Source organism: Limulus polyphemus, unplaced genomic scaffold (genome assembly GCF_000517525.1).
Source record: "Limulus polyphemus unplaced genomic scaffold, Limulus_polyphemus-2.1.2 Scaffold2125, whole genome shotgun sequence".
NCBI classification, from domain to species: domain Eukaryota; kingdom Metazoa; phylum Arthropoda; class Merostomata; order Xiphosura; family Limulidae; genus Limulus; species Limulus polyphemus.
Window position 1 is genome coordinate 8334 of NW_013667735.1, and position 5722 is coordinate 14055.

A 5722-nucleotide genomic window follows, 5' to 3' on the forward strand; every position below is an offset into this window, starting at 1 on the left:
AACATGTACTTGTAGAGAGATATTTTAAAGTGGAAGCCGTACGGCTTCAATAAAGTTTTTATTGTGTAAATATAAAACGTTGTTTTTAATTAGTTATTATGATTTAAAAAAAAAACTATCACAATATTGTGTCAGTAGTATTATACTTGGTCAAAACATGTCGTTATTCGTAATCTGTAATGGATTCTCAGTTTATTCGAGTAGTTAGCAAAGTGGTTAGCGTGCTTGACTGTCGGTCTGACGTTCCGTTGTTCAAGCCTCGTCACCATACACAGTAAAAAAAAAATACCCCCGCATTTTGGGGCTGTGGGTGCGTTATAAGAGAAGTGGTTAAATCCCGCTATGCGAATAGAGTAGTCCTTAAGTTACCGGTGGCTGGTGTTTACTAGCCACCTTCGGTATAGTCTTTCACTTCCAAATTAGGGACGGTTAACGCAGATAGCCCTCGATAAGCTTTGCGAAATTCGTCAAAGTTTGTTTTCGTTCTTAAGCACAAAGTTGCACCACGGTCTGTCTTGTGCTTTGCCTACCGCGGTATCAAAACCCGAATTTAAGCATTATAAGTCACCGGGGGGGGGGGGTGGAGTCAGAAAAGCAGACGGCCACCTAGTGGTACGATATAGTCTACGTATTCTTCCTTGCCACCATAACATACAAACTTGTATGTGAAGCAGCTTTTATCCTAGCTATCACACCCTTGAAATAAAACAAATTATCATGATGCGTTAAACACACACAATTTGTGTTTATGGAATACTTCTGACTCAGATTGGAAACTTTTTTTTTTTTTTAGTTTGGCTGTGACTGTTTTCCTGAAATATAAACTAAATTAATAAAATTCGCCGTTATCAATTCCCCTTAACATGTAAACCTGTCTCTCAATATCAATGATAGTTCACAGTTAATTTGCATACAGTATCAAACTGACAATCTATCCCGAAATGATTACGATCTGACCAAAGTTAAAAATCCAGTGTTGCTCTGATTATACAACTTTTCATAAAGGAATAAGTCTGGGCTTATGACGCTAAAAATTGGGTTTGAATACTCGTGGTGGGACAACACAAATATTCTATTGTGTGGCTTTGTGCTTAACAACAAAGAAGCATAAAGAAATAAAATGAGCACTGAACCTGACAGTGAAATTCTGTAATTGCTACGTCGCTCGCTGTATTGGCTATCAATTAATATCTTCGTCTATTCAACGCTTACATTCAATTATGGCGGACTGGGACATTTTTATATAACCTTAGTACACATTCTTTTGATCCCGACTAAAATAATTAGATACGTTTATGCCTAGATCCTTGTTGAGACTTACCTATATGTATGAATATTTGTAGGTTAGCTTAGTAACTACAAAAATAAAACGCTGTACTTTGAGGTTTACTTCTATTGTTTTATTGTAGTTCATTATTAAACTAAAAGTTTTTATCCAAGCATCTAACATCTGTCAATTTGCTCGTATATACTTATAGGCATCATTGAAATGGTTTAATCACAAATATAAAGTACAACAACCAACAGCTTTGAGATCTGTATGTTTTGAGAATTTAATCAAAGCCTTTTGGAAGCTTGTTAACCACCTAAGCTTTATGATGTAATTGGAATATACAGTCACGCACTTTGTTTTCTCGCAGAAGCATACAGCCAAAGTAATTATGATTTTTATTTAGTGCACACTAAAACAAAAAAAACGTAATAAATAGAAAATTGAACCTTTAATTTCATATTGTATTTATGATAAAGACGATTAGAATGTAAGGCTTTAAAACCGAATGTTTGGTTTCTTCAATATTAATCAAGCCAAGGGTTTCCCTGAAATGTTTAGTTATTATTTTTGAAGTAAGACCTTCCTCCTCCTCTGAATTGTACAATTATTTTAAATTTGTCAAGAAACATCATTTAAATGAATATTTTTCTTCTTCTTAATTTCGCGTTATATACCAATCTGTATACTATGTATGTCTGTCAACTACAACTAACTGTGTCCTTAGTGATGATCATTCGTAGTAGTGGTGGGAATTTAATCGCTTTAAGGTGTTAACCGTTAACTATATAATTTTCTGAACAAACAGGGTAGTATATATATATATATATATATATATATATATAACAATCATAGAATTTGATACTTAAGTCAGTAACAGAACAAAGACCAACAACTAAGCCTTTAATTAACCAAGTACAGAAGTGCACGAACTAGAACTTTTACTTCGATGACAATATACACGCAGCTAATAGAAGTTTCCACTTCACAAGATCACACTTACTCTGCACGGCAGATTAAAGAGTGAGCTAAATGGGATTGTTTTTATCATTTTTGTCCCGAACCCTGATTAGCACGTATTTTCCATATTCGCAGTTCAAAAGCTAAAAGGATAACGGATCAAACAGTATCAGTCACGTCAAATGCTCTAAGTATACGTATTCTGTGCTAACCATTCTAATGGATGAATTACATGGCAGGTTATAAAAAGATGTAGAAAGACCACAAATAAGAAAAGAAAATTCTCTTCTCTGGATCCCAAGTTACATGTATGTACTATGCAGGTGTTATTAAAGTCGCAAAACCTCGTTTTTCGAATACTAGACTCGGTATTGGTAATCCATTATCTGTGTGGTGATGTAGAAATACTGTGATGTGAATAAAGTTTTCTTGTAGATTTTATGCTGGACTTTAAAGGGGAACTCGGTTACATTATGGATTGATTATGCGGATAAACAGTATATCTTCAACTTGAAAACCTATTATACACATTCATACACACAAAGTATGTAACATTTTATCTATAGATTTGCGGGTTATATGTTAGGCCTATTGTTAATCGAATTCATTTCGTTGTGACAGTAGTTCAGTTTTAAATCATTAGAATAATATATATATATTTGTCTGCACTTATATGATGGGCGTTCAGAAAGTTTTTAATGTGACCCATTTATTGATAGGTCAAGGCAAAACCGGTTTCACAGATCAAACTACTGATATTTTGATGTGTTTCGTTGTTATCAGACATATTTTTTAATCTTTTGAGAATTTGTACAAGGACATGTCGAAGTGACTCGGACATGAAAATTTGAAAAATGGAAAGGAATGAAGTCAAAGTTATGATCAAGTATTTCCATAAGAAAGACTTGATCCCAAAGGAATTCCACGAGGACATTGTGATAACCGTGCAGGAAGATGCTCCTTGATATACCACAGTACAAAAAATGGACAGCTGAATTTGAACGAGGGGCAACTAGGATTGAGGATGAGCCAAGATCAGGATGCCCCAAAGAGATAACCACACCAAAACTAGTTGATGCAGCCCAAAAGATGGTGATTGGTGACAGAAGACAGAAAGAAGATCAACAATCAGATACATAACTGAGACAACGAGCATCGGCAATGGGTAAAATATCCTCCAACTTTACTGAATACTGAAAAATGTGTCAGCAAGATGGGTGCCTAGAATATTGAGTGCTGATCACAGGACGATAGCACTTGACATACCCATGGAACTTTTGAGGCGGTTTCAAGCAGGCCCAGACAAATTGTTACTCAGAATAAGACATCAGTTTACCACTTTTATCCTGTAACAAAAAAGCAGAGCATGCAGTGGAGCAGTGTCTCAAATTCAAGAAGTATCGTCAGTTGGAAAGGCCATGGTCAATTTTCTGGGACAGTGAAATGACGATCATGCTGACTGTCTTTCGAAAAAAAAAAGTATTGTGCTAATGAGCTGTGGTAGTTGCGAGAAGCCGTCGAGTAGTGCTGCTTCTCCAGGGCAAGGCATCACCACACACAGCCTAAGATGCAGTGAACCACAATCAGCCAGAGTTGCTTTGAACTGCTTCTCCAGGGCAAAGCATCACCACACACAGCCTAAGATGCAGTGAACCACAGTCAGCCAGAGTTGCTTTGAACTGCTTCTCCATCCAGCCTGTTAACCAGAGTGAGTTTCCTAAGGTTTCTGCCTGTTCCTTGTATTGGTTTCCTCAGACTTCTTTGTGTTCCCCGTGTTGAAGGAAGAACTTCGTGGAAAGAGTTTTGATGATCTTTTTGAAGTGATTGCAGCGATCGAAAAATTTCTGGACTTGCAAGACAAAGATTTCTACGAGGCGGACATAACCAAGCTGCAGCAGCGCTGGACCACGTGTGTTGGTATCAAGAGGGACTATATTGAGAAATAAATAAATAATTGATGACTTATTCTTTTTTTTTCTCAAGCTAGAAACTTTCTGAACACGTTTCTTACTAAGTTACACAAATGATTGATTCAGTGTTTAATTTTAACCTGTTAAAAGTGGATGTCCTTATTGCGTGGAGTTCATTAGCTGACTTTTCTTGTACCATTCGACATACGTTATCGAGTGTATTATGTTGAATATTAGTTGACTCGGCTTTAAGCTTGAAATGCGTGTTTTGTGGTATAATTATGGTTTTGTGTAGCACAAGAAATAATACTGTATTTATAACGAGAGAGCTTTAAATCAGTTTCTTTCTTTTCCAGACGAGATACCGAATTATCGAGAGGATCTCCTTTATTTCTGGAACGTCACATCAGAAAATAGAATCATTGACAGTGGCGCCACCCGACGTCCTGTATTCCATTTTACACCATTATTTTCAGGAGATCAAAACGTAACTGTGGTCGTCAGAAATCAAGGTACATCTTACATTTAAGAATACAAGTTAATTTCAGTTGTTATTAATGTGTATTTTGTTTTGTTTGCAAATGCTTTATGTATTACGTGCAACGTTTGTTTTAGAACCTCTCTTTATCATCTGAATATATTTAACGTGTTGCTTTTCTCTGTGCGTAGAGAATTTTTCCTCCATGTTATATAAAAACTTTTAATTCTCTCCGTATTCCTTCTCTTTATCCTCATGGGTAATACAAGTAAAAAGTATTTTCCATTTTTATGTCAAAATGAAACTCGAGTGGAACTGGATCGTTTTTTATACGCTTACAGGTGTTGAATAATATATTTGTTAATAGTTCATTTAAACCACAAAACCTTGATATTTTACGCCACAAGTAGATTAGAGGTTTACTGTCTTTTTTTATTGATTTTTCTCCAGTTTCATAGTAATTTTTAAATTTACGTTTGCGAAAGATCTTGTACCATTTACAGGAAATTTTAGCTAGTATAACCTGGGTACCAAGTGCATTTGTTGTTCACGGTCATCATTCACTGTCATCAGTTTGTTTATGAATACGATAACTATTCTGCCAACACAAAAAGTTAGTCATCTAAAACGAAACGTAGATAAAATTGAACACCATCTTAATTTTAAAAATCAGATATCAGAGACATTTAGCAATTATCCAGTGTACAACTAATATTAATCACGAGATGTTAACAGTTGTGAAGGGTAAAGGACGACCATAACAGTCGCATGCATTATTTCCACGAAAGGAGCCAAAGGCCGCCTAGAGGAGTCACCAGTTTTACCCACTCGCACCACTACACATAAGGGAACCTTAACGTTGCAATTTGTGCTGTCGTGATGTCAGTAAAACGTGCGTTTGCCATGAATCACGAGAAGAATTATGCGCTCTGTAGCTAACAACATATCAACTTGAAAAGCAAGGAATAAAAATATTTGTTATACTTAATTTTGGTTCTATTTACTCTTGAAACAGAATACTTTCGAGGACCCTGCGGAAGCATTAGGTCGTCAAGAAATTAATGTCGCTTTTTTTAGATGAAAAAACTCGAACAACTTGTATAT

The 5722-nt window shown here is 35.7% G+C and overlaps 1 long non-coding RNA gene across 1 annotated transcript in view; it reads left to right on the plus strand.

Annotated features, from left to right (window-relative positions):
- Positions 1-5532, plus strand: part of LOC111087416 — a 13010-nt gene extending 7478 nt beyond the window's left edge. Inside the window, exons 2-3 of the long non-coding RNA XR_002612115.1 lie at positions 4497-4652; positions 5354-5532. This is a non-coding gene — a long non-coding RNA (uncharacterized LOC111087416). The remainder of the gene's footprint in view (positions 1-4496; positions 4653-5353) is intronic.
- The last annotated feature ends 190 nt before the right edge of the window (positions 5533-5722 follow it).